Source organism: Pipistrellus kuhlii, unplaced genomic scaffold (assembly GCF_014108245.1).
Source record: "Pipistrellus kuhlii isolate mPipKuh1 unplaced genomic scaffold, mPipKuh1.p scaffold_m20_p_21, whole genome shotgun sequence".
Lineage (NCBI taxonomy): Eukaryota > Metazoa > Chordata > Mammalia > Chiroptera > Vespertilionidae > Pipistrellus > Pipistrellus kuhlii.
Window position 1 is genome coordinate 1,410,711 of NW_023425520.1, and position 24,819 is coordinate 1,435,529.

Below are 24,819 nucleotides of genomic sequence, written 5' to 3' on the forward strand. Positions count from 1 at the left end.
GAGCCTTCATTCCGCAGGCCGACGCTCTATCCACTGAGCCAAACTGGTCAGGGTGCACTGTCTTTTCTTACTTGGCCCTCAACACAGACTTCCTCACACACTTTGACCAGCCTCCATTTTCCTGGGGCATTCTTTCCAGGCTTTTTTATGTAAAAGACACAAAATTAGCCATTTAATGTTCACAATTCAGTGGTATTAAATATTCACAATGTTGTACAACCAGTACCTCTTTCAGATCTAGAACTTTTCCATCACCTGAGGAGGTGTGGAGAGACCCTTGATCCCATTAGCAGTCACTCCCATTTCCTCCCACCTCTGATAACCACTAATCTGCTTTCTGTTTATGGATTTGCCTGTTCTGGGCATTTCATATAAATGGGATCATATAACATTTGGCCTTTTGTAGTTGGTTTCCCTCATTTAACATATTTTCTAGGTTTATCCATGTTGCAGCGAATCAGCACTTCATTCCTTTTTATGACTGAGTAATAGTCCTTGTGTGGGTGGACATTTTGTTCATCTTCCACCCATCAATGGGTGTTTGGCTGCTTCCCTCTTGTGGCAAATGTGAGTAGTGCTGCTGTGGGTACGCTGTACATTTTTGTTTAAATGTGTTTTCGATTCTTTAGGTTGTGCAATGTTTGATTTTTCCAATCCTCACCAAAGGATATATTTTGTCTATTGATTTGAGAGGAAGAAAAAGAGAGGAAAAAAACATTGATGTGAGAAAGAAACATTGATTGACGGGATCAAACCCACAACCTAGATATATGTCCTGACTGGGAATTGAACCTGCAACCTTTTGGTGCATGGAAGGATTCTCCAAGCAACTGAGCCATCCAGCCAGGGCTGTGCCATAGTTTTAACTTGCAGGGATGGTGCTGAGTTGCACCTCTGCTGCATCAAATCCTTCCAGTCATTCCTACACTCTGAGATGATACCCAGGTGGCCTCAACTGCTTCTTCTGGGGGCATATCTGAGGACTTCTTTGGGCCATGGTCCTGGGGCCAAACTGCTGACCAGTGGATGTGTGGAAGATTCACCCCAGCACAGTAACCCTGCCATCCCCACCATTCATATCTGGCTGCCTCTGCCCCGACCCTGCCAACCTGGCTCAGGGAGCTTATTCACTTGGGGTAGCCTCTGCCTGTCGGCTGGATATCATTTCCTACCTGTAAGCCTCACAACCCCTATGCAGGAAGTGTGTCCTGAGCTCGGTTGACCAGAACATTGCCATAGACCATAGTGGAACCGGCAGGCTGGACCTGAGATGGCTGCTGTCACAAGAAGTGACCCTTGCCGAAACCGGTTTGGCTCAGTGGTAGAGCATCGGTCTGCAGACTGAAGGGTCCCAGGTTCGATTCCCGTCAAGGGCATGTACATTGGTTGCAGGCACATCCCCAGTAGGGGGTGTGCAGGAGGCAGCTGGTCGATGTTTCTCTCTCATTGACGTTTCTATCTCTCTATCCCTTTCTCCCTCCTCTCTGTAAAAAAAATCAATAAAATATATATATTTTAAAAGTTATTAAAAAAAAAAAAAAAGTGACCCTTAACACAAGATGTCATCTTGGCCTGGCCACCCAGGGACCTGGGAACCTCACCGACACATGAAGTGAGTGACTTCCCCATAGAGAGCCTCCAAAGTCATCTCACTCCCATTATCCATGCAGTTTCAGGAACCCAGCACCTGAGAAGATGTTTTGGTAGAAAGATTCCTAATGGCCACCTCATGTCTCCAAGCAGACCTCACAGACCTGTTGCCAGCCAGGTCTGCTGACAGAAGCATGACTAAGTCTGGGCCCCCATTGCTCATACACACGGGGAACGTATGTGAGGAACATCAGACTGACATTCGGGAAGGTCCTGAGGCAGAAGTTGCAAGAGGATGGTGAGAGGGAGCCAGACAGGACAGGCCCACATGCCAAGAAACCTGCCTATTGTGGCCAAGCAGTTGGGCTCAGGTGGGGGCAGCAGGACAGTGCCCTGGAATGCTGCTGAGGAGGTGGAACCTCTTCCAATGAACCAGTAGTTGCCGAGAAGTTTCCACAAAATACCAGTTGTTGGTGGACAGGGAATAACTGCTGTGGTCGTAGCGTTTTGGGAAACTAGTAATTCCAAACAGGTTCTTTCTGGCAGGACTGGTCAGCACATAGGGACACTGTTCAGAGAAGTCCTCGGTATCTGCGGACACACTTGGGATGACAGGAGGTGGCCATGGGACTGGGAGGAGGACAGGAGTAGGCCTCACAGAGACCAGCAGGTAGCCAGAGCAGCTTGCTGAGCATCAAGTGGCTAGGACGGGGATCATTATTCATCTTTGACACACATATTATACAAACCCCAATCCTTAGAAATCTGCTGGTTACCCTGCCCATTTGTGGCCATCTCTGACACCCCTCCCTTAGCCCCAGTCATATCTCCTACCTGGATGTCATCCAGCCTATTTCCTGAACAGTCTGAGAATATTCTGTGCTCCCTCAGAATATTCCTGTTCCCTGTCAGGGTACTCGCCCTGTAACTGCTCGAAATCACCTGGAATGCCATGGCACATGGTGGGTGGGTCCATGGGAAAACCCAGGAAAGCGCACATGCCGCAACCTCAGACAAGTTCAGCAGATGCCACATGGACAACTGTGTCAGCACACCCAACCACTGTAGCCAGGCTCCCTCCAGAAATATGAACAGGCCCCTGCTGTTTTGCAAGGGAGCCTGGATCTCACTCACACCCTGAACCGATATGCTTCAGGGGATCTGAAAATGTCCATAAAAAATTTAAAAAATAAAGAAAATGTTCCCGATATGCATTGGCTTCATCCCTTGGCCTCTTTTATTTTATTTTATTTTATTTTTTTAAGAGGCAGCTAAGCTATTTATTTAGTCAGTATATTTAGTCAGTAGAAAAACTGTACAGAATGGAGGTGCAGGAGGGAGACAGGTTTGATCCCCGTGGTGGACAACTCAGTCCAGTCCAGTCCCAGGAGTGTGGTCTGAGCACGTGAGCTACCTGGATACCCTAGAGCATCGACGTGGGGGGCACCGGGTTCCGGGGCCAGCATTTGGGCCAGAGGCTGAGGAGCAGGGCCCTAGAAGCGGTCCAGCACGGTGGCTAGCAGAGCCATGCAGATGTACATGCTGTTCTCGGCCTGGCAGAAGTAGGCTTCTCGGGGGTCCGAGTCCACCTCCTCGCTGACCCTTGGCCTCTTTGAGCTTTGGGTTTATATATCCCACAAAGAAAGCTATTCAGGGAAAGAAAGGCAGTCCTGCCTCTGTGGTCCAGTCTGTTTAACATCTGACATCACTTCCTTGATTTGAACCTCACCAGTCTCTTCTCCCAACACAGCCCCAGTTAGCTCAGAGTTTGGACTGGTCACGGGAGGAGAGGTGCTGCTGGAGTGAGAGGGTAGGACGCTCACCCCACCTGGGACAAGGGAGCTGGACCCTGACGGTTATGGGAGCTCTACTATGCATCCCCATCCACCACCTGCTAGGAGGGGGCTGCTAGAGTCCCTAGGGAGGCAGAGAGGAGAAAGAGGAGGATTGCTGACAAATTTAAATGTTTATTTCACCCAAATTCATGCTCACATGGTGAGATTATAATACAACTGGTTTGGCAAGGAAAGGAAATTATTTGTTTCTATTTGATTTCCTCAGTACTTTGATATTTTTAACACTTTTTTCAAGGACCAGAAAATAGTTAAAGGGGCTGTTACAATGATGCTTCAAGAAAAATACTATGCCGAAACCGGTTTGGCTCTGTGGATAGAGCGTCGGCCTACGGACTGAAAGGTCCCGGGTTCGATTCCCGTCAAGGGCATGTACCTTGGTTGCGGGCACATCTCCAGTAGGGGGTGTGCAAGAGGCAGCTGATCGATGACTCTCTCTCATCGACGTTTCTAGCTCTCTATCTCTCTCCCTTCCTCTCTGTACAAAAACAATAAAATATATTAATATATATATATATTTTTAAATACTATGGCTGCTACAACAAATGTCATTTTAAAAAACATGACCTTTTTAATTTGTGGGAAACAGAACAGTGCCCCTTTGTCCTGTATGCTGAACTCTCCACAACCCAGCACTCTGGGGTTGTGCCACTTTGTCAGTGGTGTGTTCGTTCGCTTTGTTCTACGTGTCATTCCTAACCCCTATCCCTACACTTAGTGTCTGTGCAATGTGGAGTTCAGACTTCACCTGCAGTTAGGTGTGCTCTGTCCAGAGCGAGTGTCTGTGTGGCCCTGAAGAGGTCCCGATACTACACAGTTCTGAGCACAAATGTTCCCTAAAGGGTTAAGTACAAAACTGCTCACAAGTGTCATGGTGAACCGGAAGTGTATCTCCGGGCGGCACTGTCTTCATCTGCTTGTTTCAACAGTGCCATCAGAGACCTGGCCTGCTCTAGCCTTGGCCACCAGGGGGTGCAGGCAGTCCATGCAGTGTCCGCACCAGGGAGGGAGGGCAGGACATGGTCAGACCTCATGTGACCAGATTGTCCTTATCTGCAGGGATGTGGGATGATCAGCACTTCAGGGCCTCTCCGTCCCTCACCTGTAACTTTTGGGGTAGGAGATGCAGGTCCTGAGGGTTCTCCAGGTGCCAGGGCTACACCATTTCCTCATTTCCTCGCCAAATATTTATCTGGCACCTAGGGAGTGCTAGGGACACAGCAGGAGCCACATCGAAGTCCCTGCCCTCAGGGAGTGGACAGCCTACCAGGAGCTGGACAAAGGGCCTCAAACAGGAGTGAGCACTGTGGGAGGAATAACCAAGGGGCGTGTGGGAGATGTGGTGACAGGACAGAGAAGAAGCTTCCCTGGCCAGCTGCAGAGCCTGATGTTTCAAACATCTGCTACATGGCCACCAAGATGGGTTTCTGAGGAATGCTGTGCCCACTTCTTCCAGGCCAGCTATCTGAGCCTGGGGCTGCCAGCACTATGCAGCACTGAATGGTGGCAGAGGCATGGTTCAGATAGTGATACTGATGAAGACAGGGTTGCTGACCCACCTATAACAGGGAATTCCATAGCAGGTACCCAGAGACCAGGGTCTTTCTGACATTGGTCAGGGCAGTGGCTCAACTTGGCCCCAACTACAAACCAGATGCCTCAGAGCCAGACGCCCATAATTCCCTGTCCAGCAGCCACCAGGCTGCTTCCTGAGCCACCTTATCCCCAGGAAAGGGGACTTGATCTCCAGAGGAAGAGGAAGTTTTTCCTGACTCCAGAAAGTTCCTCTAGGGAAGTCCCAGCTGGGCCACACCCAAACCCCTCTTTCACAGGATCTGTTTCTCTTTCAGCTTCTAGTGTTCCTCAGGCTGAAAGCCTTGATTTACTAGTAAGCAGATTATTTTTCAGGGATCATTTGTCCCTTCCTGGCTGTTTGGGAATAGCCCAGGACACACCCTGGTTTGGCCTGGCTGTGGGTACTCCTATGTGCCTTGTCTATGAAGTGCAGGGCTAGGGTGAACTTTTCACAAAGACAGAGCCCATGGCTGTGTCATCTCAGCCCCCGTGACAGGACCAGTGGCCCATGGCCACATCACCCTCTCCAGAATCTTCCAAACTTTACACCTTACCTGGTGCTCGCAGGCAGAGAAGATAGGGGCAGGGGGCTACAAGTGCTGAACAGAGTCCCATCCTGCTCTTAACTCCCTTGAAAAGGACCAGGAGCTAAGTCTGGATCTATGTCCACACAACATGACACACATCTTTGATGTGGTTAGATGCAGTGGGAGCATCTAACGAGAGTTGGGGCATCCAAAGAAATCACCAGTTCAAGGTCACAATGGGGGGCCGAAGTGGACTTTTGAAGCTGGTTCATCTCTCTCTCCCAAGCCTTGCTAGACTCTGATTTTCACATTTGGCCAATTCCTCCAAAGGCACCAGGCTTCAGGGTCCTGTGAAGTGGATTATTCAAACCCAGGCTGACTCTTAGCAGAGGCTCAGCACATGCAAGAAGCTCTGACACTCTGAGATACACTTACACCAAAGGAGTATTTCAAATCCTACTGGATGCCCTGCGCTTTCATTTGCTAAGTCTAGCCACCCCTAGGGGCTGAAAAACATTGAACAAAGGAACGAAAGAATGAAATCAGAGAGCTGGAAGATTACTGAGTCCAAACAAGACTCGGGGAAAACAGCTCACAGAATTTTGCAGCACACTCACCTCCTTCTTCCCCTCAGAATAAAATCCCACCTCTTCCCAGGCCCCTATGTCAGTAGGCTCTGTGCACACAGCCACCTCAGGACTTTAGTATCAGCTGTCTCCTTTGCCCACAATGCTCATCCTCAGGCTGAGTCCTTGCTAAGATTCAGGTCTCTCCTCAAATCTACCTGTTCACAAACCTCCGATGTCTGTCCCTGCCTGGGGGTCACCTGGTCATAATGTCACGCCTTGAGACTGCACTTTTTTGTCATCGTTAGTTGAAATCACCTTGTTCACTTTCTTGGCAATCTGTCCCCCAACCTTGACTTTTTAAGAAATACATAGAGAAAGATAGAAACATCAGTGAGAGAGAAACATCATTGATTGGCTGCCTACAGCATGCCCCCTTCTGGGGATCGAGTCTGCAACCTGGGCCCATGTGCCCTGACCAAGAATTGAACCATGAACCACTGAGCGACACCAGCCGGGCCTCCCCCCCCCCTGCCCCCCTTGACTTGTTTACCACAGCATCCAGGATGTAAACACAGGCCTCTGAATAGCAATGGGTGACAGTTCCAAACGGAACCTGGGCCTTTGTACCCAACCTGAAACTAAGCTGCAACCTCCTGGCTCTCACCTGGAGCAAAGGAAAGGTTTCCAGATGAGAGGGTCCTAGTGACTCTTGCACTAATAAGATCAGTTAGTCTCTAATTTTTTTCTTTAATCCTCACCCAAGAATATTTTTCTATTGATTTTTAGAGAGAGTGAGAGAGAGAGGGAAAGAGAGAAGTATCGATGTGAGAGGAACACATCGATTGGTTGCCTCCTGCACATGGCCTGGGCTGAAGAGGAGCTTACAACCAAGGTATTTGCCCTTGACCGGAATCAAACTCAAGACCCTTCTATCTATAGGCCCATGCTCTATCCACTGAGCAAAACAGGTTAGGACCAGTTAGTCTCTAGATGTGGGCAAAAGGTGATGGCCTTTTATAACCCTTGAAACGTGGAAATACCCCACCCAAGGATCCTAGGACCTTTCTCCTCTTTAGACTCCAAGGAAGGGTAGACCATAACATGGGGCTGCAGATGCTTAGTTCTCAGAAAGTCTAGAGACTGGAACCAAATCCCAAAGGACAGTCCTGAGTCGATGAGTGAGGGTGTTGCCCCATCCATAGTAAGGATTCCCTTATCAGAACACTTACTTTCCATTTAAAATATCAGAGCAGCCCTAGCCAATCTGGCTCAGTGGACAGAACATCGGCCAGCAGACTGAAGGTTTGATTTCGGGCAAGGACACATGCCCTAAGTGCGGGCTCCAGACACAGTAGGGGGAGAGTGCAGGAGGCAGCCAATCAATGATTCTCTCTTATCATTGATATTTCTATCTCTCTCTCCCTCTCCCTTCCTCTCTGAAATCAATAAAAATAAAACAATAAAATAAAATGAAAATAAAAAATCAGACCATATGTACTGTGCCCCTTGGTATGCACAAAATCAAAGTGGATCTCTGTGTGTGGAATAGAACCACTCTGGATAGACATGCAAGAGAGAGACTAGTGACAGCAGCTGCCTGTGGGTGAGGGGGGAAGGGAGGGGCATGAGGACCAAGGTGAGAGAGAGATGCTTTTTCCTTGGTGCCTTTAGCCATTGCTCTACTCCATGCTGCCTTGCCGTTGTTAGGGACCCACTAAATATTTGCAGAACATAAATATACAGTCAACCCTCAGTCTCACAGGAAATTGGTTCCAGAACCTCCATGGATACCAAAATCCAAGGATGCTTATATAAAATGGTGTAGTATTTGCATACAATCTACACATATCCTCCCGTATACTTTAAAACATGCATTTTCCAATATACTGTAAATCATGTCTAGACTATTTACAATACCTAATACAATGTAAATGCTATGTAAATAGTTATTATACTGTATTGTTTGGGGAATAATGACAAGAAAAAAAAGTATCTACATGTTCAGTAACAATGTAATTTTATTTAATTTATTTAATCATCACCCAAGGTTATTTTCAGGGTGAGAGAGAGAGAGAGAGAAACATTGATGTGAGAAACATCATCAGTTCCCCTGACTGGGGATCAAACAGGCAACAATGTAACTTTAAAAGAAAATATTCTTGCCAAAACCGGTTTGGCTCAGTGGTAGAGTGTCGGTCTGCAGACTGAAGGGTCCCGGGTTCAATTCCGGTCAAGGGCATGTACCTTGGTTGCCGGCACATTCCTGGTAGGGGGTGTACAGGAGGTAGCTGGTCGATGTTTCTCTCTCATTGACGTTTCTAGCTCTCTATCTCTCTCCCTACCTTTCTGTAAAAAAAATCAATAAAATATATTTTAAAAAAAGAAAAAAAGAAAAGAAAAAGAAAATATTCTTGCCAAAACCGGTTTGGCTCAGTGGATAGAGTGTTAGCCTGCAGACTGAAGGGTCCCGGGTTTGATTCCAGTCAAGGGCATGTACCTTGGTTGCGGGCACATCCCCAGTGGGGAATGTGCAGGAGACAGCTGATCGATGTTTCTCTCTCATTGATGTTTCTGGCTCTCTATCCCTCTCCCTTCCTCTCTGTAAAAAATCAATAAAATATATTTTTAAAAAAGAAAAGAAAATATTCTTATTGATTTCAGAGAGGAAGGGAGAGGGAGAGAGAGAAACATCAATAATGAGAATCATTGATCAGCCACCTCCTGCACACTGCTTAGTGGGGATCGAGCCCACAACCCAGGCATGTGCCCTTGACTCGAATCAAACCGGGGACCCTTCAGTCTGCCATTGAGCCAAATCAGCTAGAGAAAAAGAAAATATTCAGCAGTTGGCTGAATCTGAGGATATGGAACCTTCAGATACCAACTATAGAAATGAATGAGTAAACTCTCTAAAGGTTACTTATCCAAAAGAATAAATAAAATGGAGGCACTAGGTATTTTCTTTCACTCCAGGCCACCTTCTCAGTGCTCACCCTGCCGCCCACAGGGGAGGACGGAGGGAGAATCTGTGCAGACCAAACGGTATGCTATCCTTTCTATAGGTCTGGCGGACAGTCTCTCTCCTGCCTCTCTTGTCTATGCTTCAGTAGAAATCCAGGAGAAAATTATAAAGAGGACCAAAGCCTCGGTGAACAGATATGTTAGAGGCTGAGCAGCAGCAAGGACAGTCTGGGTGGCAGGCAAAGGTAGGGAGCCTGGAGGCCTCAACATAGAAACAGATTCTGACTTTTTATCACCCTTTCCCTGAGAGAACCACGGCCATTTCAATCCAAATGAATTATGAAGCCCGAGAATCTTTATTTATTTATAATATTTTTTAAAAAATATTTTATTGATTTTTGTACAGAGAGGAAGGGAGAGAGATAGAGAGTTAGAAACATCAATGAGAGAGAGTCATCGATCAGCTGCCTCCTGCACACCCCCCACTGGGGATATGCCCGCAACCAAGGCACATGCCCTTGACCGGAATCGAACCCGGGTCCCTTCAGTCCCCAAGCCGACGCTCTATCCATTGAGCCAAACCGGTTTCGGCTATTTATAATATTTTTTAATTGATTTTTTACAGAGAGGAAGGGAGATAGAGAGCTAGAAATGTCAATGAGAGAGAAACATCGACCAGCTGCCTCTTGCACACCCCCTACCGGGGATGTGCCCGCAACCAACGTACATGCCCCTGGCCGGAATCGAACCCGGGACCTTTCAGTCCGCAGACAGACGCTCTACCACTGAGCCAAACTGGTTGCGGCTCTTCATTTATTTTTGTTAATCTTCACCCAAGGATATTTTTCCCATTGATTTTTCTTAGAGAGAGTGGACAGGAAAGGGAGAGACAGAGAGCGAGAAACAGCAATGTGAGAGAGATACACCGACTGGCTGCTCCTACATGCGCCCCTGACCTGGGCCAGGGATCGAACCTGCAACCGAGGTATATGCCCTTGACTGGAATTGAACCCATGGCCTTTCAGTCTGCAGGCCAATGCTCTAACCACTGAGCAAACAGGCTAGGGCTAGTCCAAGAATCTTAGGAGGCAGTGATGGAGGGGGCACTTGAAAAGGCGAAAGATTTATGCAATCTGAAGAGAAACCAGAGCATGGAGGGGCACTTGAACTGCTCCTGTCATTGAGCGACACCAGAGGGCTTTAACTTTGTGCTTAGTACCCTTCCCTAGTGTTAACTAGCTTTCATTTTCCATTGTCAGCGGGCACTTGTCCTTGGTCCTTGTCTAAGACTACAACACCAATAGGAGGTCTCTGCAGGCTGGCATCCATCATGCCCTCATTTTTCTACCATTGAGGCCCTGCCTTCCTTGCTGCCTGTGCAGTCAGTCACCTGGCTCAGCGCCCATTTTCCTATTTGATTGTGAATGTCACTTAGCCAGTTTGCCCACATGATTTCTCAGACCCATGAAGGGACACACCTTGTGCAGAGAGATGCAATCATTGCTACCACTGAGGAAAGGAAAGCCCATCCTTGGTGTGGGCCATGTTTTTTTTTTAATTTTTTTTTTTTATGTCAGAAGCTGTGCTCATGTCATCCATTTTGGTGGGGCTTTTCACTTGCCCTGACAAATGCTCATTTGCCTTGGATTCTTTTGATTTTTTAACATATTTTTATTGATTTCAGAGAGAAAGGGAGAGGGAGAGAGAGAGAGAAACATAAATGGTGAGAGATAATCATTGATCAGCTGCCTCTTGCATGCCCCCCACTGGGGACTGAGCCTTTAACCCGGGCATGTGCCCTGACCAGGAAGTCAAACCATGACCTCCAGGTTCATAGGTCAATGCTTAACCACTGAGCTATGCCGCTGGCCTGCCTTGGATTCTTTGAGGATACAATTTTCCAGCCAAATGGGACACTTGCTTATGCTTAGGATTCCAGACTTCAGGGACATGCCTTAATCCAACATCTCTGCCTCTAGGTCATACCTTTCTCTTGAGAATCAAAGAAATTCTGTGCATTCCTGAAACAAAAAGGTAAGATGTAGTTATAGGTCCTGACATTTCCAGGGATCAGTCTGGAAATTACACAGTTATTAACCCTGAAATAACCTCAGTTCATTTGCAATTTCCCTTTGACCAAGTTAATTTAGATGGTCTTGACCTGGGGTCAGGATCCCCAGTTGTCCTTTTCTCTTGAGTTTGGAAATTCTATTAGACCGATTTCCAGAACCTTCCCCAGCTTGCCTGAGAGATAAGACACAGGGAGTTTTAGGTTCCCAACAAGGCTCTGCTTTGCACAAAGACTCAAGGGCACAGGTCCCCCTTTGCCCCTTTCCTGCACATAGGTTCAAAGTGAGATTAAGGTAGTGCAAGCTTAGGATCCAGCCATAGCCCTAACCGGTTTGGCTCAGTGGATAGAGCATCGGCCTGTGGACTCAGTAGGGGGTGTGCAGGAGGCAGTTGATTGATGTTTCTCTCTCATCTATGTTTCTAACTCTCTCTCTCTCTCTCTCTCTCCCTTCCTCTCTGTTAAAAAAAAAAAAGGATTCAACCATAAAGTTTTTTAAAATATATTTTATTGATTTCTTATATTTTATTGATTTCTTACAGAGAGGAAGAGAGAGGGATAGAGAGCTAGAAACATCGATGAGAGAGAGACATCAATTAGCTACCTCCTGCACACCCTCCACTGGGATGTGCCCACAATCAAGGTACATGCCCTTAACCGGAATCGAACCCAGGACCTTTCAGTCCGCAAGCTGACGCTCTATCCACGGAATCAAACCGGTCTCGGCCATAAAGTTTTTTTTTAAAACAATATTTTTTATTGTTTTTTTTTATAGAGAGGAAGGGAGAGGGATAGTTAGAAACATTCATGAGAGAAACATCGATCAGCTGCCTCCTGCATACTGAGGTACATGCCCTTGACCAGAATCGAACCTGTGACCCTTCAGTCCGTAGGCCGACGCTCAATCCACTAAGCCAAACCAGTTAGGGCCAGCCATAAAGTTTTAGCAGTGGGATAGGAACAAGTCATCTTGTCCTCTGGACTTCTCAGTTTCTCATATATAAAGTGAAGGGGTTGGACCCTCCAGTCTGCAGACTGACACTCTATCCACTGAGCCAAACCCATTTCGGCAAAGGTCAAGTGTTTATTGTCCAACCAGACTGTCTCAGACTCTGCAGAATGTGATGCTACGCCAAAGGTGTAAACAAGGTGCTTTGGAAACATGCTGCCTTCATGTTTTCAGTATCTTCCTTCCCTAGCCAAGGACTCTTGTCAGTCTTGCCACTGGGTCTAGGCTCAACTCACGCAGGGAGGCAGGCCTCACAGGGCTCCCTGCCAACCTCCCCTCCCTGTAACTCTCAGATTTTATTCTTTACTTTTCTTAGAGGAATGTCAGCCCACTTGTAACAATAACAATAATCCTTTCCACGCTAATACACTGCTTCATGGTTTACAAAGCACTTTCACATTCATTATCTCATTTAATCACTTCCTCCTTTCTATTCCTACATTTTCTTGTATCTCTTTACTGTAACATTCTGCCTGGCCTAACAGGCCTCTTTTCCTTTGTTGTATTCACCTTGGCTCACAAGTTCTGTCCTATAATTCAGGTATCTCAGTATCTTGCACACTTCTGTGCAAAAAGGGGGAGTGATAAAAGTTTGCCATATTAAATCCTCACAGTGTAAGTGGGTCTTTGTTTTTTCTTCTTTTTTTGGAAAAATTAAAAAAAAAATTCTATTGTGGGTCTTTTTCATTGCGGATTTCTTCACCCTTCCATTCAATGGTTCCCTACTAAGGGCGAAACTGGATTCTGAGAGGGTGAGGGGGAATCAGGCAAGGTGTTCAGACGAACTGGGAGAAGACAGAAGTGAAGGCCTCTAACACCTACTAGGCACAGCACGGAGCAACTCATTGGTTTTATCGGGAGGTTGGTGAAAGCAAAACTGCTTCTTGGAAAGGCCCCACCCAGTAGAGGAAACTGGGAGACAGGGGACAGAATCAGGAAGGGCCACAGATTTGATCCTTGGGGAAGAGTAGAGAGCTGCACAGAAAAACTCCCCTCAAAAAAGGGGAAAGAGGGCTAAGTGGGTAGTTTCTCCAAAAAAGGAAGTATAAGTCCCCACAACTTTCTAGGGAAGAGAATTCAAATGGTCACAATATTTAGGAAAAATCGAACATTTCCTGAAACAGACACTGCTTAGAAAAAAAACTCAGGGAGCACAACTTCATGGCATTTCTTTAGTAAAAGGAGTGAGGAGGCATTAATCTGTAATTCTGTTTAGAGGATGGGTGCTTGAGGTTCCAAATTTTTCCTGTTTGGGGGAGGGTCACACAAGATAGAAACTTAACGTTATCTTCAGATAGAAGGCCCCATTGCTCTTCAGACAATGGAGGAAGAGGACCAGGGCCCCCCAATAATGCCCAGAAAAGGCAGAGTATACTTTCCAAGCACTAGGGAAAGGCAGTGAGTTTAGGGACCTGAATTATCCAAATTCTTTTTTAGTAAAGGGGGCAGGAGCCCGAGGCTCCTCAAGTTTTTTTTTAGAAAAGGGAGCTGGGGTTTCGAATCTACAAAATCAGCCCTGTCCTGGCAATTCTCCTGAGAAAAACTGGCTGGGCAAGAACTTCCAAGTTTCTGTTCAGAAGAGGAGCCACGGGCAAGATTTTTGAAGCTTCTCAGAACTGGGGTCAGGCAAAGAATCCCAAAGATTCTCCTCAGAACAGGGGCTGGGGGCAAGAACCCCCAAAGATTCTCCTCGGAAGAGGGTCGGACCCACAAGTCCGGTCAGAAAGGAGCAGTGGGGGGAATGAATCCATCCTGGAGAACAAGGCGGGGCCACAGCTCGCCCAGTCTCCTCAGAGCGCGCCTTACGCGACCCCGCCCACCACCGGTTCCTCGCCTGCCCGGCCGGCCCAGGCTGCCTCCGGTGCATTGTGGGTGGGGCGCCCCTGCTGAGCACTGCAGGGAACCCCCTGCCCAGTCAGTTGTTGGCCGCCCCGCAGCCCAGTCGAACCGCCTTCCAGGGTCCGAGCGAGCCGGCTACGGATTGACGCGTCTCCCAGGCCCTGCCCTTCCCGGTGCCCGCCCCTAAGCCTAAGCCCCGCCCCAACAGGGCTCTGACTGGTCCTGAGGCCCGCTCTACTTTACCATTGGCAGGCCACCTGTCAGTTACTCGATGCCACCTCCTTGAGCCCGCCCAGGCCGCCGGAGCAATTCCGAGAGCGAGCCGGCCCGCGCGCTCATTGGCCACCGGTCGCTGTCCGTCGTGAGGCTGGACACGCCCTCTGTGGGGCGCGGATCCCTGGAGCCCCGCCCGGACCTCATTGGCCTGCGGCGCCGCCACTCGGCAGGACGCGTCTAAACCCGGAAGTGTGCGAGGCGAAATCTGCCTAGCAACCGAGGAAGCCGGGCTGCGAAGCGGGCAATTTCAGTGTGAGAGAGAGCGGCGAGACCTAGCCGAGGCTCCGAGCGCGGCGCGGCGGCTCCTCCCGCCCGGGGTCAGCGCCCCAGCGCGCGCACGCGCACCCCCGCCGCCCGAGCGCGCCTCGCGTCGCCCGCGCAGTCGGTCGGTCCTCCGTCCGTCGTCCTGTCGCTGCTGCCACCGCGGACCCACCTGAGGGAGCTGCCGCTGCGGGACCCGAGCGGACTGGATCCGACCCGGCAACCCGAGGCCGTCCGGGACCTAGCAGCTGCCTTTGGGGGCGCCGAGCAACTTCGGTGAGTGAGGGGCCGGCGCCGCTGGTGGCGGGTCCCCGGCTTCCGGTGCCCCGGGCTTCTCTGGGGCTTCCGCTTCTGCGAGGGGACCGCCTCCAGTGTGTACCTTCTTGTCTTCGGGGCTCGCTTCTGTGAAGGAATCCCCTACTTCTGTAGGGGACCTCCGCTTCTCCAAGGGATTCTCCTTCTCTGAGGGACCTCACCTCTGTGAGGGACCCCACAGACTCCTTTTTTAACCGAGGGGAGCCCCCTTCTCTCATGTACCCTCCGCTTTTCTGAGGGGCCTCGGCTCTCCGTGGGCAGCTCCCCACCTCTCTGGGACTACCTGTCTTCCTAGGGATCTTCTGCCTCCCCGAGGGACCCCGCTTTCCCCAGGAGACACTCCTGCTTCTTGGGATCCCTCCACTTCTCAGGGGGATCCCCACCTCTGAGACCACCTGGTTTCTCCATGGATTTCCCCCTCCCCCTTAATTTTCTGAGGAGATCTCAGCTTCTCTGAGCTGTTGTCCCACTTTTCTTTTCTTTTTTCCTTTTAATATATTTGTATTGATTTTAGAGAGGAAGGGGGAGAGAGAGAGAGAGAGAGAGAGAGAGAGAGAGAGAGAGAGATCGAAACATCAATGATGAGAATCATTGATCGGCCGCCTCCTGCACACCCCACACTGGGGATCAAGCCTGCAACCTGGGCATGTGCCCTTGAGTGGAATTGAACCCTGTACCTCCTGGTTCATAGGTCGCGGTCACCCACTGAGCCAGGCCCCTAGGCTGTGGACCCACTTTTCTATGGTGTCTCCCACTTTTCGTAGGTCTCCTTTCCCTCTACTTTTCTGAGTTGCTTTTTTCTGTTCCCACTTGTTTGGGTGACCTCCTTCTTCAGCCTAGCGTCCCCGAACTAATCTGAGGTGTTCCTGCTTCTGGCAGAATCCTTCTTGAAGGTGTTTTCTACTTTTCTGAGCTATCTCCGCTTTTGATGGGACCCTGCTTTTTTCCCCCTTATTTTTTTATTGTATTAATTTTAGAGGAAAGAAGAGAGAGGGGGAAACATCGATTTGTTGTTCCATTTATTTATGCATTCATTGGTTGTTTCTCGTATGTGCCCTCACAGGATATTGAACCCACAACCTTGGTATATCCTGATGTTGCTCTAACCAACTGAATCACACTTGCCAGGGCAGAATACTCTGCTTTTTGATGAGTGTCTCCATTTTCCTGAGGCCCTTTATTACTCTGAAATACCCATACACCTGATTGGATCCTTAGTTTTCGGGGGCGGGGGGAATTACTAACTTTTCAAAAATTATTTGCCATTTCTTTTGGGTTCCCTACTAATCTATGCATCTTATAATGTTTGGAGGGGTCACTGGCTTCTCCAGAGGTTCTCCCCCTAATATGATATGTCTTATTCCTATGGGCTCCCACACATCTCTGAAGTGTGTCTCCACTTTTCTAAGATTCCCCTCTTCTGATGAGAGACATGGTAAATTTCACTTCACTGAGGGGGTCCTCTTGCATTCAGAGGGGTTCCCCTCCCACTTGCCTGAGGTTTCCCTCCTGATTTTCTCTTTTTTTAAAAAGTTGTTTGTTTATTTATTTATTTTAGATTTGTTTTCCCCCTCCTGATTCTTTAAGGGATAAACTGTCTCCTCATTTCTTCTTGCAACTTCAAGATTCCCTTATGTATCTTTGTGGCACCCACTTACCTCCATTCTGGAAGGAGAAATGTGCCTTCCTTTCAGTATTCTTTCTTGCCAGATTGGGTGGTCTTCTCTGAACTTTTACCGTAGGTTCCAGAGACCAGAGAGATTTTGGCTAGAAGGGAAATTGGGAGACAGAGATTAAAACAAACAAACAAACAAACAAAAAAACACACCACGCATCACTGTTTTCTTGTCCCTTAGGACCTGCTATATTTGGGGGGACCAGACTATGTTTCCAGATGACCACCTTGGTTCCTCTGTTTTTGAGCCATGGTGTCAGGCCAGTATAGAGGCAGGAGGGACAGGGCTGGAACACTGTCCTTTATCACACTATCAAGTTGTGGGACTGATCCACTTCCTGTCCCTTGCCTTAGTCCTCCCTCTGCATAGGAAGTAGGGGGAGAGAAAAAAAAAATGCTCCTTTATGTCTTTCTGCTGCATTTTCTCATCCTAGACTCTCTGACTTACCGCTTGATCTCTAGCGGCTCCTCAGTTTGTGGGCCACTCTGATTTGAAAGGCAAGGCAAGAAGCAGGAAATGGGTCACCTTAGTTCCAGGAAGGGTGGAACAGAGGCAAGGGACAGGGGTTTTGACTTAATTTCTCTTGTGTTTTAGATGACTTCAGGCTGGCCAAAGGAAGTTTTTACGTGGCTTTACAAATCTCATGTGTACTGTTTTTAATGGCCCTCCCTATATTCCAAGTTCACTCCAGTAGCTAATTTTATCTGCTTTGCCAAACTCAGAGCTCTCTGGAGCCCAAGTAGATGAATGCTGGCATTGAGAGATGGTCCAAAGGACGGGAATGAACTCAGTTTGAAACCTGAGTAACTTGCAACCACTTTGTGTCCATGCACAAGTTTCAAGCTAAAAAAGTGGAGAGAACATTCCTGAAGTGGAGTTTAGAAATATAGGCTGAACTCCTGTTTGGTTTAGCATTTCAACGAGTTCTACTCTCTGACTCTGCTATAATTGCAGTTCACTTTACAGTTTGACTTCAGGCTGTCTCTCTCCTGTTCGTTTCCATCTGGGTCTTGCTTAATTTGAGTTCTTTGTGAAGACTCCTGCGGAGGCTATAATTTGAGTTCTAAATCTGTCGGTGGACCATGTGGACACAAGTTTCAACTCGAGCTATTTTCTTCTGTGGAGAAGTGTTTGGAGTTTCCTGGGCCCTCTGCTCCTGGGGTAGTCAAGTCCAGGCAAGAAGGTGCTACAGACCTGGTTGCTCTTTTATTGCCTTTTCCTGGTCAGCTGTAGGTTCTGCCCTGAATGGCAGGGGAAAGATGATGGGAAGCTCAGGGTTTAGGGTGTCCTGAAACAGGGCAGAGAAGTGCTGACACATTTATTATTTTAAACGAAATCCATAGAACCAGCAAGATAGGGTGTTAAGGAAAGGGGGAGCTTTGAAGTCAAGGGCCTGAATCAGTCCTCCCCAGTAGTGTGGATTTGGACAAGTTATGGTACAAAATTGGTATGTTACTAAATATTTAAGGGGTCATATCTCTGTAAATGTGTGTGAAGATGCTTACAGATGGGAAGTGCTTCCTAGACGTATGAATGCTATGAAAGAACAAATGAATCTGAGATAATGAACGGGGGAGGAGGGCAGCACAGTGCCTCACACATGGTTGGTGTGCAATAAAGGTTGTTTGTTGTGTTCAGGAGATTACGGTTTTGTCCTATACTCCCAGGCCAGGAAGTGCTTGACATTCTGCCAGGCTAAATATGCCTGAAGAGAAAGAAACTTGGTATGTCCCTTGCAAAACCCATTGCCCCCCCCCCCCCCAACCCCCCCTCCCCGGGTCTTGTAGAAATTTTATGTGTTCAGATAGCAGATGTGAGGCGGATTTGCTGTGTGGCAGACATTTGTGTTTGCCTTTGCCTTGTCTTCTGCCTCTGTAAAATGGGGTGATTTATTTATTTATTTATTTTTTTAATCTTCACCCAAGGATATTTTCCCACTGTTTTTAGAGAGAGTGGAAGAGAGAAGGTAAGACAAAGAGAAGTATGAATGTGAGAAAAACACATTGATTGATTGCCTCCTACACGTGCCCTGATCAGGAGGGTCCAGGCCTGGGAGGAGCCTGCAGCCCAACCAAGGATCGGAACCGAACCTGGGACCCTAAAGGCCACAGGCTGACGTTCTATCCACTGAGCCAAACCGGCTGGGGCAGGGGTAATTTATGAGTTAAGGGCAAGTAGGGAGATATATTACTGTAATTGGGCCATAGGCAAAATAGATTATAATGAACTTTAGGAATTGTGGGACAAAGATAGGAGTACCATAAACCTAAAGGATCATATCCATATTTTGAGACTTCTTGAATGAGTGATGTGCAGCAGTTACCTGGTGAGTGGTCTTTTAAACATTAGAACCTTGAAATAAGAACTGTTTTTTTAGGGTAATGGATCAGATTTGGGGACAAAAGACTGGGAAAGAGATGTATAAAAGCATTTGACACAACACAATAATAGTACATTGAGAGGGCCAGTGTGTGGCTTAGTGCCCATGAGGAGATCAGAATTCACCTTGAGCTCCCAGGATAGAGAGCTATGGGGGTGGGGTTGAGGGCTGGGGTAGGCAGGACAGATTTTTTTTTTTTTTTGGTGTGTGTGTGTGTGTGTGTGTGTGTGTGTGTGTTAGAGGATTTTTTTCTTAGCAATTAGTGAAAGCCCTCACTAATCATGGCCGTGAGTTGGACCCAGCCTTTTTCACTTCCTAGTGTGTGTACAGATGGCACATATTCCAGATAGTTAAAACGCAGAGGGAAATAATGGGTGACAATCTCAGCTAGGTCCCCATTGGGCTTCTCCCAAGTTTGAGGGAAAGGGGTTCTCCCCACCTCTTGAAATATCCCTGTTCCTTCCCTTCATGTGTGTCTCTCTCTCTCACACACACACACATAAAGTGACTTTACTATTGAGGCCAAGAAATATCCACCTATCTTAAGTTTCTCTTAATTCGTTAAAGGACAGTTATTCCATTCTATGGGAAAGGAGCAAAGTTTATTATTATTAACATATATGAACTAAGGTAAACAACTTTAAAAGGCAAGGGCCTTGTGGTAAAAATCCTTTTTTGAAATTATGCTGTGTCTCTTGTGTGCATAAGACTTCACTCTGGTGGATGGTGGCGCCACTACCCAGTCTCTTTTATCTAACAGGAAGTTTTTTAAACTTTTTTTTTAATTGAAAGATCCTTACAGCAATAAAAACCCTTGGATAATTAGAAATAATATTGATCGAGGTACATTTATTAGATGTAATGTAATATGGTTATCCATTGGTGGGCAGCTCTAAAAGGCATGTGCGTCCCAACATTGCCCAGCTTCTAACTCTGGACAATAAACTGTTGATTTATATAACTGAAATAGCTAGGGAAGTCAGGGTTTCCTTCCTGTTGGAGACAGCACAGGGGGCATTAAATCCCGTGGGATCTTGATGATAAGAAAGAAGTTGAACTCTTTTGGAACTGGGAAATAACTACTCTATCAAGTCGTTCCATCCAAATGAATGGATGGTGTTATTTTTGGTATTAAGCTTGGCTCTATCCTCTCTGCAGCCTGGCTGCCTTTGTTTAATACAAATTTATTCCTTCAAACTTACATACAAGGGACGTTTGAACTCTCAAGTAAGGGCTCTATTTACCATAGATTTTCCTATTTGGTCATAGGTAGGTTTTCTTTCTTTCTTTTCTTTTTTCTTAAGTGTAATTTAAATTGGATTGAAAAATAGAAAGTGTAAAGGCTGATCAGTGTGGCTCAGTAGTTGAGTGTTGACCTATGAACCAGGTCATGAGGGTTTGATTCCCGGTCAGGGCATATGGCTCGATCCTCAGTGTTCAGGAGGCAGCCAATCAAAGATTCTTATCATTGATGTTCCTATCTCTCTCCCACTCTCCCTTCATCTCTGAAATCAGTAAAGAAATATATACATTTTTTAAAAGAAAGTGTTAAATATTTTGGCTCATGTAATTTCTTATGCCAGCAAATAATTCAGCAATGTTTGTGTGCCTGCCATGAGCCATGCTGGACACTTCAGCAGGACAGATGCAGTGGGCTCTCCAGGAGCTTACATCCCAGTAGCAAACAAGTAAATGAACGAATGAAAGAATATCATAGGGCTTCATTGGGAATATCCATGGGTGTTGGAAGCTTGGGGTGGAGTTTCTTGGATGTTTAGAAGTGAAACCTCACTATTCGAATTTCCTCACTGGACTCTTTGCTTCTGTTTCCTCTCTCTCTATAACAAGGCAGAAATTACGGCATTTTCCCAGTTAATTATTGGCTGTTGGCATTGGTTGGTCCAGGATAACTGTGGCTGTAATTTTGGAGTAACTAGAGAGAGAGGTCTGGGATGGTCCTGGTCAGGAGCACTTTCAGCTTTGCTTTTCTTGAAGTTGGTGGTAGTGTGTTTTGGAATCCTGTGGCATTTCTTCATGGCAGCGCATATTATGCAGAGATAAACAGCTCTAAAAGCCCTTCCTGCCTTGTTTGAAACCTTAAAAAAATAATTCAGGCAAGGGAAGTGCTTGGTTATTTATGGCATAGGAAAAGTGAGATTTCAAATAGATTGCTCTGTTGTGTATTGGTAGGTTCATGGTGCATGGTGTTCTTTCTGTCCTTGGGTTCCCTCTTACACTGGGTTTGGGGAAATGCTGTTTTGACTTTCCCATGTTGTGGCCAGATTTGATATTAGTTCATATAGGTCAGTTAGGTGACAGGGGCTTTTCTTAGGTAAGTATATTGCTGAGGGAGCCTGAGAGAGGGTGGATACTCATTTGGAGCACAGGCTCCCCAGGAGAGGAGTGTTTTTGGTTCGTCTGTTTTCTTCTTACCTTCTACCAAGTACTGACTGTCTCTGGAGGTGAAGAGGAAGGCCCAGCCGGAAGTGGGCGTGAACAAGTAATGCAACTGCGCGTGTGACTAGGCTCTCACCTCTGGGTTCTGCTGTCCTTGGAAAGTGGATGCTTGCGCCCTCCTCACTTCCTGTTCCTTAGCCCTCCAGTCTGTGTTCTTGGGCCCCAATTTGAGCATAGAAAACATTACTTTTCCCTTGCTAAGCTGATTTATTAGAGTTGGGAGCACTTGGCAGTTCTAGGGCTCAGCTAATGTACTCACAAACTCAGAACTCTGGCAGAGTGGCCAACAGGATGATTCCCTGTTTCATTATCACAGCGTTCCTTGCAGGAGCTTGCTTGTAGAGGGATGCTAGGAGATGTGTATAGAACTTAAGGAAGCAGACAGTAGATAGGTACTTCTGCAAGAGTGTGCTCTCTAAGAATGGCTTACCGTTAATTTGCCTTCTCTGCTTTGTAAAAGTACCACGGGAGGCCCTGTCTATAGTAGAAGCTTTAGAGTCAGAAAGCCTTTGGTCTGTATCCAGATTTCACCATTTGCTGGCTCTGTTACCTCAGGAAAGTGACCTAACTGCAAGTGGCCTAAAACTCTTTGAGCCTCAGTCTCCTTATTTGTGGGGTATGGATGGTAAGCATTAAGTCAGCAATCAAAGATTATTGTAGACGCCTTATAAATGGGTTGTTACAGAATCATATCAAGGCTGACTGTTTCTCTCCAGGTTGGACAGCTATACATGGCAGTTAATACTGCTTAAGATCTAACCAGTTCACATTGGGGTCACAGGCTTCTTTGTATGACAAAGGCCTGTGAACTACAAGTTCCTGGGTTGGCTGATTTTTTTTATTGAGTTCCCTCAGTTCATTGTAGTCTTATACTGGGTGTACAGTTCTTGCCATAAGGACTTGCAGTGCCTCCTGAAGCATAACAGGGTAACTAACTAGGCAAAAGATTCAAACCTATATTCTATGTGGCTGCAATGTGTGCTTGCAAATGCCTCTCCTTTGTGGGTGATGGAAATATTCATTTATTATAACTTGCTAAGGGTCAGACATCTGGCTGGACATAGGAGCTCAGAGGGTACTAGGAAAACACAGGCATGTTAACTAGTAAGTTTAGTGAGGTGCTGCAATTGTATCAGGGAAGGAGGAGGCGATTTAGAGGGTCAGCAAAGGAAAGGGTGGTGGAGAGAGGTGCTTGTTAGTAAGTAGGTGGCCAGACATTCTGAGGAGAGGAATAGCGTGGGTACAGGCCGGGACCTGGTGGTGAAAAACAGCCTGGTGCGTTCCCTTGACCTGTGGAAGTTACGCTCCTCTAAAAGTCAGAGTTTGACCTGGGTACCTTTTAAAATATATATATCTTTTATTGATTTTAGAGAGAGAGAGAGAGGAAGGGAGAGAGATAGAAATATTGTTGAGAGAGAAACATCATCTATGGGATGCCCCCTCCTGCATGTCCCCTGCTGGGGATCAAGCCAGCAACTGGGTTGCTGGAGAATTGAACTGCTGACCTCCTGGTGCATAGGACAATACTCAACCAACTGAGCCACACTGGCCGGGTTGAACTGGGTACTTTTTTTTTTTTTTTTTTTTAATATATTTTATTGATTTTTTACAGAGAGGAAGGGAGAGAGAGATAGAGAGCTAGAAACGTCAGTGAGAGAGAAACATCGACAAGCTGCCTCTTGCACAACCCCTACCAGGGATGTGCCCGCAACCAACGTACATGCCCTTGGCCGGAATCGAACCTGGGACCTTTCAGTCCGCAGATCCTTATGTTAAGTTTGGCTCTACCGCTGAGCCAAACCGGTTTCGGCTGAACTGGGTACTTTTAATAAATAAAGCCCAATTCTACCTTCAAAGGTAGGAACTCTTGCCTGGCTGGCATGGTTCAGTGGTTGAGCATCGGAAACAGGGGTCATGGTTCAATTCCCCAGTCAGGGCACATGCCTGGGTTGTCAGGAGGTAGCTGATGGATGGTTCTCTCTCATCATTGATGTTTCTCTTTTTCCCTCACCCTTCCTCTCTGAAATCAATAAAAATATATTTTGAAAAAATGTAGTAAGTCGGAGATCCAAGATGGCTGCGCCCAGGTGAACACCTAGCCGCAGCCGCACACAACAATTTCAATAAAATACAACTAAAATATAAAACGGACATTGCCCAGAATTACAGGAAGGTTGACTGACTGGAAATTCTACAGTGAGAAGCAAGGAGAAAACCAGAAGGAGGCGCGGAGGAGCTGGAAAAACCCAAGGTACGGAGACGCAGCGCGCGGAGAGGACGGAGCCGGAGAGGAGGGAGGCCGAGTGCCTGACGGGCGTTCCCAAGCGGAAAGGAGACAAAACTCCGACTGTGCTGGGCCCCCGACTGCTCTGATCCCCAGTTTTAAGCCAGACCCCAGGGACTCAGGCTCAGCCATAGGGAGCCGGGCTGTAAGGCGGAACCCCGGGGAAGTGGCGAAAGGAGGTCCCAGCGGTGCGCACACTGCGCACAGAGAAGGGACGGTCGGCTGTGCCGCGGGATTGCCCTGACGGGAAGGAGACTGGGGCTCCAGACTGCTCTGAACGCCACCTCCAACTCCACTTCCAACTGAACTGAACCCCAATACCGTGCTCATTGGGGGAGAGCATAGACTGTTTGGCAGCAGGCGAAAATCGAGGGCACCTTTCTCTCAGAGGCGCCGGCAGCAAGCTCTGACGGACCCGCATAGGGCGGGGCTGATGGAAGCCAAAGCTGCAGGCTCCACCCTGAAACCCCGTCCCATCTGTACCTGCGAAATGCGACAACAAAATAGATCACAAACGAAAGAAATGGAGGACAAAAAGCGTCTGGATATAGAGTTCAAATCTACGCTTATAAGGTTTTTCAAGAATTTCCTAGAAAAGATGGATAAGGCCTATGAGGATATGAAAAGAGATCAACTAGAATTAATAAGGGATCAACAAGACATAAAGAATACATTGTCTGAAATAAAAAATATTTTACAGAGTCCTAAAAACAGAAGGGAAGATCACAAGAATCAAGTCAAAGATTTGGAACATAAAGAGCCAGAAGACACTCCTCCACAGAAGCTAGAAGGCAAGAGAATCCAGAAAATTGAAGATAATGTAAGAAACCTCTGGGACAACTTTAAGCGAACCAACATCAGAATTATTGGGGTCCCAGAAGATGAGAGAGAGCAAGATATCGAAAACATACTGAAAGAAATAGTGACAGAAAACTTCCCCCACCTGGGGAAAGAATTAGACTTACAAGTCCAGGAAGCGCATAGAACTCCAAACAAAAGGAATCCAAAGAGGACCACACCGAGACACATCATTATTAAAATTCCAAGAGCAAAAGACAAAGAGAGAATATTAAAAGAAGCAAGAGCAAAGAAGGTAGTAATCTATAAAGGAGCACCTATACGATTGTCAGCTGACTTCTCAACAGAAACCATGCAGGCCAGAAGGGAATGGCAAGAAAT

General features: G+C 47.1%; 1 protein-coding gene across 2 annotated transcripts in view; it reads left to right on the forward strand.

Moving 5' to 3' along the window:
* Positions 1–14,671: 14,671 nt before the first annotated feature.
* GATAD2A (GATA zinc finger domain containing 2A) overlaps positions 14,672–24,819 on the forward strand; it is a 111,963-nt gene continuing 101,815 nt past the window's right edge. Inside the window, exon 1 of one of the 2 annotated variants that reach the window (XM_036450482.2) lies at positions 14,672–14,804. The gene's annotated coding sequence lies outside the window, so the exon portion shown is untranslated. The remainder of the gene's footprint in view (positions 14,805–24,819) is intronic. The other variant, XM_036450480.2, reaches the window with a different exon arrangement.